At 36.8% G+C, this 12,305-nt stretch overlaps 1 protein-coding gene and 1 non-coding gene across 12 annotated transcripts in view; one reads left to right on the top strand and one right to left on the bottom strand.

Moving 5' to 3' along the window:
- The window catches only part of CBFA2T2 (CBFA2/RUNX1 partner transcriptional co-repressor 2), a 148,867-nt gene that overhangs the window by 80,569 nt on the left and 55,993 nt on the right, over positions 1-12,305 (bottom strand). The window contains exon 1 of one of the 11 annotated variants that reach the window (XM_055544782.1): positions 4,771-4,938. The exons of the other annotated variants lie outside the window; for them this stretch is intronic. The gene's annotated coding sequence lies outside the window, so the exon portion shown is untranslated. Of the gene's footprint in view, positions 1-4,770; positions 4,939-12,305 lie in introns of those variants that run through there. 11 annotated transcript variants of the gene reach the window in all.
- TRNAC-GCA (transfer RNA cysteine (anticodon GCA)) lies at positions 2,447-2,518 on the top strand. Its single transcript has one exon. It is a non-coding gene; the product is annotated as a tRNA-Cys (tRNA).

The raw sequence follows: 12,305 nt of genomic DNA, 5'->3' as shown, positions 1-12,305 counted from the left end.
TTTGTGTCCCCCCACCCCCACCCTAGGGGCCTACTGGGCCATGGTTTGCTTGAATGTTATGGGTGTGGTATGAAATATTTAAAGCAATGACTAAAATTTTCCATAAAAGCCCATCCAAAATCTAAAAGCTTTCCTACTCAGAAAGATTCATCTCCAGACATTTAAAAGATTTACTATTCCACTATGACATTCTGGTTTTTTACATTTAATATTTAGGTAGGAGGTGGTAAAGGGGGAGAAAGAGGGCATAATTAGTTTTGCTTGTAAAACGTTCATCACAGTTGTAGTGCCAACTGAGCTATACAGCCTATTGGGGGTCTAATAGATTTCAGGGTATTACACTTTGAGTAATAGAGGTGGGGGTTGTGGTGGAAATCAATAAATGGCTACTACTTCTTTGCACAGACCCATATGGAAGTAATCAAGCGCAAGGGTGGCAGCTGGGGCCAATAACAGTCACCTGCAGTTGAGGGACATGGGGGTTTCAGATGGGTTTTTAATGCTAATTTCCTACAGAAACAATGAGCTAGAAAGAGCAGAGTAACAGACGAGGCCGGATGAAGAGAGACCAGCCAGAACAATGGCTGCACCTGGTGTTGGGAGCAGAGGGACAGAGCCGGCACGCGCCCGCCGGCAGCAGAGGGCACATCTGTCACCCTCAAAGAGGCCCATCCCCCAGCTCTTCCAGCAGGGCAAGTAACCAAGGTCCCTAAGCACTAACAGCTTGCCACACAGCAACAGGTTTGAGTTAAGGCTGATGCATTCTCTCTACACACCCTTCCCCCATGACTAAGAATTAGTTAAGGAAGCAGGGTTGGCTCCCTGTCAGCTTGAAGCGAGGCTTATTAAAAATGCAAGAAACTTCGATGTTAGGGGAACTGAGAAAAATCACACAGTAAGGTAAATCTGATTGAGTATTTATGCTGCTAGTATCATGCTTGCTACTTTCTAACTTAATTCTTACAGCCCACAATAATAGCTACCTTTATTCCCATTTTACAAGTGAAAAAACTGGGGGTCAGTAGTGATGGTTAAATTTGCTCATGGTTACACAGTCTAATGCCAAAGCCTACATATCTTTTCACTGACTTTCCCCCACCTCTCCTAACTAGCATAACCAAATGAAAATACATACCCTAATTACTCCAGAACTTCAGCTATGAGAAGCAACTGCAGACATATGCACATATATATTCCATACAGACCTGCACTCCACCTTGCCAGGCGTCTCTAACAAGCTGCTCAAAACTGAATGATAACAGGATTTCTGCTAGCCATTGCTTTAAACAAAGCACAAAGAGTGGCTTTTTCAAGTTTTGGCATGCTTGAGAAAAGTAAATCCATATGCATTTTAAGTTTCCCAGCATAAATATGACGCCACATAGATCTTAAAAGGTAAACACTGTTTGGAAAGCCCATCAACCAGTAAGAATATAAAAACCCAGTTATAGTGGGTTGTTTTTCTGCAACACACAGCCACTCCTAATTCCTGTATTTATTGACTTGAACTTGGAGGGAAAATTAAACAACTCACACAGTCCACCTAAGTAGAAACCTTTTAAATTATAGAGTTCTTGGTATAAATCTTAAGTTTAAAAAGGGGGTAGGGGGTATCATGTATATAGATAATTATCTCAGAAACAAACAATTACTCTTGGATTTGGAAAGGCAGCAACAACAGCTAGGCAAATTGAAAACACAGTAGAAATTAACACTGTGTAGTTATGTATCTGACAAAGTCTGAGTTAATGCACTTGGAGCTAATGAAAGGTGAACTTTTTCATCTATCCACTGTGCTTCTTCCAAAAAAAAAATGAGGAGTCCAAGTTCTTCCTGTCCTTCTAAATTCTAATCAAATGCTAACTCTTCTTGAAGATTCTCTTGATTGCCTGAGTTGGCAGTAATTTCCAGGACTTACTCATTTGAGTTCACTTTGCTTCCTCTAGAAGACTTTTTATCTCTTACCATCTTATCACACACAATGGGCAATGAAAAACTGTAAAATCCATGTCCTGGAAACTCAGGATACGATGCCAGTCCAAGCTCAGTTACCAACCAGGGTAATAAACGCTGGGCCAGGCTGACTTTTTACCACTCTATCACCTTTCCTTATCTATAAAATAATGCAACTGACTAGATTATCCTTAAGATCCCTTTCAGTCCTAGCATTCTCAATAGGTTATCACTGGGGACTTATGAACATTACTGGCCTTAAAAAACCTTCAATGCATGATCCAACTAGTCTTTCAGATCAACTTGAATTTTTCCAGTTACGTATAAAGTATATTCATTCAAACTTAAAAGCACTCTTCCTTTATGTTCCAAAGATGCAATTTAAATGTCATTATCTTCTTCTCTAGTTTACTGACATTATTGTTGTAAATACCTTCAACCCAACATGGCCCCTTGCTATAAAATAAGCCTTGGTTGGGTCATTCCCGGGGCTTCCCTGGTGGCTCAGAGGATAAAGCGTCTGCCTGCAATGCAGGAGACCCAGGTTCGATCCCTGGGTTGGGAAGATCCCCTGGAGAAGGAAATGGCAACCCACTCCAGTACTCTTGCCTGGAGAATCCCATGGACAGAGGAGCCTAGCGGGCTCCAGTCCACAGGGTCGCAAAGAGTCGGACACGACTGAGTGACTTCACTTTTTTTTTTTAATATATATATTTTTATTTTTTTTAATTTAAATTTATTTATTTTAATTAGAGGCTAATTACTTTACAATATTGTATTGGTTTTACATCAACATGTATTGGCCATACATCAACATGAATCTACCATGGGTGTACATGTGTTCTTTCTTTCTTTCTTTTGGGTCATTCCTGGAAGCCAATTTAGGTGGTTTCCTCTTTTTACAGTAGGAAAGTTTCTTGAAAGCTTTCACAGTCTTCAGAAAGATGAACATCTTCCATAAGATGTTACCGAAAAACCCAAATGAGCTTTTTGGCCAACCCAATACTATAATTTTCTCTAATATTCAAGTCAAAAATATTGGTTATTGCCTTAGTAATAAGCAGCTATCCTCCTGAACTGTGTTGGCCCTAGCAGGACATTTAATAAGCCACCTTTATTTGCAGTCAGAGTAACTCCACATATTAAAATGCATATTATTTATTGTTTCATATGCTTCTTGAAACTCTAGCATCAAAAGTATCCCTGGTAAGGACATGCGGCAGTATGAGAATGACTTCACAGTAGACCCTAACCTGTACTACACTTCAGCATTAAGTCTTTTTCTCTCCACTCAACCTAGGAGCACGTCATTTAGAGTACAATGAAAAGAGCTTGCTCACTGAAAGAGTGTCAATTAAATTCAATATAAATCCTATACCCTCTCAAATATTCAAACAAGTCTCCAAAGATTCTGAACACCGGAGCCTATCAAAAAAATAAACTCAAAATTTGTTACTAAATCATTTAATCAACTGGGTGTAAGAGAATATGCATTTTAAAAGTTCATTTACAAAGTCTCCCCCTAGCTAAAGAAATCTGACTGCAAAACTGAAAGAAGAAAATAAACAGTATTGTACTAATACCGTGCTCTTAAAATAATTACCCAACTAACGTAAGTGAAGACTGAAGAATTTTTAAGGAATAAAGTGCTTTTTTAAGTTCCTATTTGCATTTTGAAAGAAAAGAAATACAATTTAAAGTTCTGTTCTGATATAATAAAACAGGTTCATTTGCATTACAATATTTAGAATACTTTCCAAATCATTTATAATCACAGTGAGAAAAAAAGATGGCATACAACATTTGTAACAGAAACAAATGATCTGGAAGGTAAGTAAAGTGAGAGGAGAGTACCCTGAAAACTACATAGATAAGATCTATTCTTAGTCTAAGAGCCTGAAGTTAAAAATGCAGAAGATTTAGGAGACAATCACAGCACAATAATGAACATCTAGAAAGTTCTGAAACTAACTTGTATGCCTTCTATGTGCCAGACAAATCTCGCCAATAATGACATAAGGCAGGAATTTCAGAAAACAGACTCAAAGAGAATAAGTAGCTTGCTTGAGATTAGAGAACTAGCAAATAAGAGCTGTACAGTATGTCTAATTCCCAAACCCATGCTCTTCTCATAGTTGTCCAAATTAGGGGGCCTGGAAAAACATGAATACAATGTACAGAAATGGCCAAAAAAAAATTAAATTATGGATCACAAACTAAAAAGGACTACAGAACACAGTAGCTAACTACACATGAATTTACTGCATCACAAAACTACTCCAAACTTACAATTCAAATCAGGTTTGTCGATGTTATTTATTTTGCATGTAGGAAGTAAGCAGAAGAAAACAAGATAGGAAGAAATTATGAGAGGAAAACAAAGAGCTAAATACATTAAAATTATCTTTTAGCTGTAATTCACCCAAATATGTTGAAATAAAATGTGACAATAAGAAAGTATTTTATGAGTCATTTTTTTTAACACTATTCGTATTATGCATACTAAAGGAGAAAAAAATTTCCCTCAAAATATCACAGAAAGACTCAATGTAGAATATCTTAAAGAAATATTTGTGGGACTATATCTAGCCATAGAATTCATATGTAACATCTGATTAAAGTTTCCATTCAAGAAAGCATGGCATTCAAATATAAAGGTGGAAGTGAAAAATGATACAGTAAAAATATGAACTAAATGAAGTATCAAAATAACAGTAGCTAAAGGCTAAACTCTCATCAAATATCAAAATATTCATATCATCATAATCTGAAATAAATAATTGCCCATGTTAGCCCCCAAAACTAAAGTGTACTTACCCCAAATGCCCAGGTTGTTAACAATCCAGAGTCTTAAAATATACCAAATTTATTTGAGATAGATACAGAAAAGCTCCTCTTTTTCTCCTCCTAATCTTCAAAGCCCAATGTGAGACCAGCCTTCTTCCTTCTTTCATTAGCTGGACATGTGTCAGCTCTCTCACATCTGCGATTTCTCACTGACTAGAGCTGCCTGTCCCATTCCAGGGAAACACAGATGGATCCCAGATGGGAAGGTCCTGCCAAACAGACCAGCTCTTCACCTTGCCAGAATCCCCAGATACAGTCAGTCTCTCTGTCTCCTTTTCTCCCTCCCTCCTGCTTCCTCTCCCTCCACTACCCTTCCAACCCTCCCTGTTACCAGGGCTCTTTGCCAGCTGATGTCACTAAGTACACACCTCCCAGTGGCTCCCGGCCAATCTGACATTAACTTGTTAAATACGTGTAATTTGTTTATGGCTGACAATAACAGCAAGGATATTATGCAAAACCTATCTGTGCAAGTCCCTAGTGGAATAACATGTAGAAACACACACTGACACAGAGACTCATATTTTGGGGACATTCAAATGTTTAACAATTACTATTTAAAGTCCTACATATTGTCTGGTTTCTGCTATTGTTTAATAGCTTCTGCTCTTTGAACCAGTTTTAAAATTCTACATATGAAAAATTCCTTCTTAAAACGAACATGTAATTGGATGTAAAATGCAAAGTTGAAAATTAATTTGGGGAGCTATATTAACAGAAATATATGTAAATGAATCACACAAGCCGCCTCTCAGATCCAGACTTGGTAGCACTGCAAAACTGGCACGTGATTAAAATAAGACAATGCAGGCAACATGGTTCTGATGCTGTAAAGATTATAAATGAAAGATGGAGACACAATTCAAAAAATAGTTTTAAAACAAGGCAAATATGAATGTGAGAAATAACATAATGCTTAACACTAAGGAGCTGCTTATGCAAGCTTCAACAATGAAAAGACAAAACATACATTTAGAAATATTAACAATGAGAACCCAAAGAGAAGGACTGAGCTGCTCAAGGTCAGAGTTTAATCACTTATACCTCCAAATACTTAGCATATAACAGCTGCTTAGTCAATTATTGCTAAATGAAAATTGATCATCAAAAACTGACATTGTACTTGACACACAAAATATTACCTTTGAGGTAAACTGGGTGAAAGGTCCACGGGACCTCCTTTTCATTTTTTTAAAACTCCCTGAAAATCAGTATTTTAAAACAAAAAGTTACCAGGGGGAATGTTTGGCTGATTCCTGGTCACATTACATCAACACGTATCTGCACTAAAGTCTCCATGAACACAGATTAAGAATGAAAGATCCTCCATGTACATAATCAAAACAGGTGTGGCTATGATTCTCTAACCCTTTTCTATCATTCTTGGAATATCTGGAATCTGTAAACAATTTTTCAGTCATGGCAATTTTGGGCAAAGAAGAAGAAAGACTATTTCTGTCAAGGGCAACTTACTGACTAGGTTTCATGTCTGTAGTTCCATCCCAGTGGGGGGTGGTAATAGAAGCAACAGCAGCCGGCTGAGTGCTTACCATGCGTATTAAATGCCAGAGACAGTTTTAATTGTCTGAATCTTCACAAAGACCCTATATTATAAAGTTTCTAAATATTATCATTATCGCAAAGTTACAGCTAAGGAAAATAAGGCACAAAGAGTTACATAACTTGGCTATTTAGCCCACAAAGCAAGTGTCAGAACCAAGTAGTCTGGATTCACAGCCAGAAAACTATAGCCTATTGCCTAGTAGAAAAATGAATCAAAAGATGCCACTGGCTGTCCTGGATCACTAGCTCTGGGAGAAGCCAGCCACCATGTCATAAAACTTCAGCAGCCCTAAGATGTCTATATGGTAAAGAACTGAAATCTCTTGCCAAAGCCAGCATTAACTTGTTCATATAACTAACCACAATCACCCAATTAAAATACCTTGGAATTTTGACCTATAATAAGTGCAGGAGAGAATAAATAAATCTAGTATTATTTTAAAAAGGAAAAAAAGATGGTTCTTTCACTTCTAGCACCCAGACTACAGTTCCTAAATACCACTTCCCACTAAAAGGAAGCAGAGCTCTTTAGAAAAACAGTTGACTCCAGGTATAGGGCAGGAAATGTACAAAACTTGTCATATCAGAAATCAATTAAGCTATCCAAGTCTTTTGGAGTTAGGTCCAAGGGACTTAGAAGCCAACCTGAAGAGACTCCCACTAACTAAAATGTGATAATTTGGGCATAATAACTGCAATGGATTGAAACAAAGCAAAATACTTACATTCATGACTTTAGAATGGAACTTAGAAAAAAAACTGATTTTTCACCTTTTTGAGGATACTAGGGAACCAATTCATTATTCTGAAACCAGTATATATCAAGCATTTTACCTGCTTTCCTATATGAGCTGTACCTCTAGGAAATGAAAACTGATCCCTATTGAAACAGTCCAATTAAAATGAAAAAATTATATACAGGCATAACTCATTTTTTTGCACTTTACATATACTTCTCTTTTTTTTTTTTTTTTTTAAACAAAGTGAATGACTGGCAATCTTGCATTGTCAGGTGATGTTAGCATTTTTTAGCAATAAACTATTTTTTTTAGTTTATTAAAATTTATTTATTATTTTTTAACTTATATCTGCTCTTTTTTTTTAATTTAAATTTATTTATTTTAATTGGAGGCTAATTACAATACTGTATTTGTTTTGCCATACATCAACATAAATCCGCCATGGGTGGGGGGGGGGGTTCAGGATGGGGAACATGTGTAAACTATTTTTTAATTAAGGTATGTACATTTTTTAGGCCTGTTACTCCACACTTTAAATAGACTACTGTTTAGTGTAAACATTAATATGCACTAAGGAACTAAAAAATTCATGTGAGTCACTTTATTGTGATACTCACTTTATGGGAGTGGTCTAGAACTGAACCGAAATTATCTCTGAGGTACCTATGTACTTACAATACAATCATTTTGCAAATCCGTGTTGAAAAAAATTAATCTAGGTAATAAATCAATTGCCACTCATATGAGATGAGAGATATATGGACATTGATGGTCCATTAATACTTCCTAGAGGAAGTATACCATCACCTGTGAAGCATTCATGATTAAAAAAAAAAGTAAATACAGGGACTTCCCTAGTGGTTCAGTGGTTAAGAACCCACCTGCCAATGCCAGGGACATGGGTTTGATTGACAGATGGTCTGAGAAGATCCCACATGCCATGGAGCAAAGAAGCCTATGCACCACAACTACTGAAGCCCACCCAGACTACAGCCTGTGCTCCACAACAAGAAAAGCCATTGGAATGAGAAGAAAACGCACAACTGCAGTAGCTCCCGCTCGCCACAACTAAAGAAAGCTTGCACGCAACAACGAAGACCCAGCACAGCCCAAGGAAAAAAGTAAGTCTGAAGCTGATTAAGCCTTTGGATCTAACAACAGATTTACTGGACATTGAGAGAGTATAGGAACGTATTAATGACAGCATGGAAGTACAATTAGCAAAGTCCAGAATGTGAAGAAATCTATAGTGCAAACAACCTAGATTTATAGAAAAAAGGGTGAGATAGAGGAAGGAACTGGAGGAGAAACCTATAAATAAAAAGAAATAAAAGACTTAAACGCAGTATGTGGACTTTATGTGGATTCCGACTTGAAAGAACCATAAAAAATAACCTATGACTGGGAAATTTGTAAGACTCACTTGAAATTTAATTATACTAAAACATTGTTTTAAATTGTTTATTATTTATATTTTTAAGAAAAGTATTTCTTAAGAGATATACAGAAATTTTGTTTTGTTTTACAGAAATTGTTATTGCTAAACTTGTATGCTGTCTAAGATCTCCTTTAAGAGAAGCTGAGCTGGTGACTACTGCAGCATGGTGCTTACTTACACGGGGTGCATTTTTAGGCCTGGGTGATATTTTCCACAACACAAAGTAAAAAACAAAGACAGCATTTTTTTTTAAGTGTGCCCAATTTGGGTGAAATGGGCAGGCTGATTTGAACAGTTATACTGGAGTATGCTTGCTGTTCAATGCTGTGTTAGTTTCTACTGTATGGCAAAGTGAATCAGCTCTATGTATACAGATATCCCCATTTTTAAAAAATTCCTTCCCATTTAGGTCACCACAGAGCAGTGAGTAGAGTTCCCTGTACGAAACCATAGGTCTCATTAGTTATCTATTTTATACTTAGTATCAACAGTGTGTGTATGTCAATCCCCATCTCCCAATTCATCCTATCCCACTTTCCCCTGACCTTCCCCCTTGGTATCCGTGTCTAGAGACAGTTTTTTAAAGCAACTCAGACAAAATGAATTGAAGTCTGACATGAGGTTTAACATGGTACCAACATATTCATTTATTTCACTGACTACATCATGAGTTGATATGTCATCAACTTTTAAAAATAAAGGATGATAGTGCAATCTATCAGGAATAGTGAACACAGGTGCTAGTTGGTTGCTTTACAATGAAATTTGTAAAGGATTTTTTTTTATGTCCTCCCAAGACTTCCCTGGCTGTCCAGTGGTTAACACTCTGTGCCTCCACTGCAGGGTACATGGGTTCAATCCCTGGTGGGTGGTGGAAACTAAGATCCTGGATGCCACACAGGGCAACCAAAAACTTGGGGAGGAACAAACATTTTTTTTAATGTCCTCCTATAGGAAAATTAGAATATGCCCCTGGATATTAGATTTGAATTGGAGGTATCAATATGAACACATGGCTATTATATTATATATGACACTGTATTATAAATTTTTATAATAAAAACATATAGACATAGGAATACACACACAAACACATTCATACATATACTTCCTACCTGTTCACTCAGAGTCTAGAAGCAATGACACCTTGTAGCGATGAACATATCTTAAATCCAGATCCTGATATCTAAACCACATTTTCTAGTAAAACCAGAGCTCCCTGGAGGAATGGCTGATCCAGGATTGGGCAGGAAAATACAAAATAAGCAGGCAACATCTTATGTAAGAAAATAAAAGACTACTCAGAAATGATGAGGGCATGTCAAAAAGATACTGATACCAGCTGGAAAGGGCTACTGTGGTCAACTGTGAGACAATCTGAGCATCAAAATAAATGGCAATAATAGATTAAAGCATAACATGTGAAATAAAAATTGAATTTTAAAAATCCATCAATATGTAAGGAAGAAAAGAAAGCAATCCCTTCTAGCAGATGTCAACCTATAAAAACAGAAAGGATGATGGAAGCAGAAAATCACCATGGTAGACGAGTGAATAGAAAGTTGATGAAAAACAGGATTATCTAGACATTGTCTCATTTAAGTATTTGGAGGCAAGAGGGACATTGTTTCACATATTCTCAGAGTGGTTTTAAAAATTATATATACCTAATACACACACAATGATGATAAAGCAAATGGGACAAAATGTTAACAAGTGGTGAACAAGGGTCTGTTTTATGATTCTTGCAACTTACTATAAATGTTCTATAACACCAAATAAGCACTTATCAAAAAGGAAAAAAGTCCGCACTGACAACAAAACAGTTTGAAAACTCTGGGGTATTAAGTGAACATGTGCAGCAGTCCATGGGGTTCTAATGAAGATGCTCATGACAGTCTCTCCTTTGGTTTCTTACTCTGATCACAACTACTGCCATGGTGGTGGTACTGAACAGTAACTTATTTTAAATTGTTATTTTTAGTTATGTATCAGTAATAATGTTCATTTCATATCTATAAATGGGCCACTGCTGAAAGACAAAGTAGGGATTTCCCGAGTGGTCCAGTGGTTAGGAGTCTGCCTGCTAATGCAGGGGACATGGGTTCATTTCCTGGTCTGGGAGGATCCCGCTTGCTGAGGGGCAACGAAGTCCCTGTGACAACTACTGAAATCCGTGCTCTAGAGCCCCTGCTCTGCAACAAGAGAAGCCACCGCAATGAGAGGTCAGCACACCGCAACTAGAGCAGCCCTGCTTGCCACAGCTAGAGACAGCCCGCACAACAACGAAGAGCCAGCACACACAAGAATAAGTAAATTTTAAAATTGTTTTTTAAAAAATATATAACATAAAATTGAGAAGCCTAAAAATGATACTACAAATATGCTTGTAATCCAGACCTTTGAGTTGGACTCATTAGATTAAAACTATCTCTCATCCAGCACATAAAGATGACTCTAGATCCTCAAAACAATGGTGTCAAAAAATAACAATAAAGACTGATGCTTACAGTCAACTACATTTTCATTGTGGATGGTCTTCTTTTTTTTTTTTTGGCCATACCATGAAGTTTGTGGGATTTTATTTCCCTGAGCAGGGATTAGCAGTGAAAGCACGGAGTCCTATCCACTAGACTGTCAGGGAATTCCCCACTGTGGATCATATTTACTTGCATATTTGGAATCTTCTTTGTCATTTAAAAACAATATTATATTTCATCTCAAACATCAGATTGTATTTTTTTAAAAATTTAACACATTATAAAATTTCAAACTACACTTTACCCCAAAACCAAATACTTTATTCTATTCTACTTTGCTGCACAGCATGTGAGATCTTAGATCCCTGACCAGGGTTCAAACCTGTGGCCCTGAAGCGCAAGCAGAGTCTTAACCACTGAATTGTCAAGGAAGTCCCCCCAGTTTTTTATTTTTAAATTAATATAAAGAATAATGTTTTATTTAAACAGAAATGTAAAATTAAATGTACAAGTATACTTGCTAAATTGGGGAAAGCAAAAAAATATAATACAAGTAAATAATAAGAAAATACAAATCTTAAAGATTATATTTTGAAAGAAAAAATATTTTAACACCAGTCTTTTAAAAAATCATTGCTCTAACATCTACTATACAAAAATGAAATCATCTAAAAAACCTTTAGGGAAAGTTTGCAAGACTGCATAATGAGAGAACTTTCAGGTCCACAAAAATGATTTAGAAGATGATTATTCGGAGTGGGGATCAGCAGGGTATAGTTTTGGTAAATTCTTTATTCCTTTGGTAAATAAAGTTTTACTAAAACTTATATAGCCCATTTGTCTATGTATTGTTGATCTATAACTGGTTTCCCATGACAACGACAGAGGTGAGACAGAGATTGTATTAGCCCATAAAGCCAAAAATGTTTACTATCTGGCTCTATACATAAAACTATGCTTCTATGGTCTCATTGCAACAGAGTAGATTTAGAAAGACTCAGACACCTACTTGGGCCAGGCATTATGCTATGTGTTGGAGATATAACAATGAACAAAAATATAGTCTCTGTCCAAAAAGAGCTTGCAGTCTGTTGGAGGGAAAAGTATTCTAATTATCATACACATAAATATATAACAAACAGTAAATAAAGCAGGAGTCCCCAACCCCTGGGCCATTGGATCAGGACCAGTCCATGGCCTATTAGGTACCAGGCCAAAGAGCAGGAGATCAGAGGCAAACATGGGAAGCTTCTTCTGTCTTTACAGCCATTGCTCTCATTACTG

The sequence above is a fragment of the Bubalus kerabau genome, chromosome 13 (genome assembly GCF_029407905.1).
Source record: "Bubalus kerabau isolate K-KA32 ecotype Philippines breed swamp buffalo chromosome 13, PCC_UOA_SB_1v2, whole genome shotgun sequence".
In the NCBI taxonomy this organism is placed as follows: Eukaryota; Metazoa; Chordata; class Mammalia; order Artiodactyla; family Bovidae; genus Bubalus; species Bubalus kerabau.
This window is presented reverse-complemented; position numbering and strand designations above follow the sequence as displayed.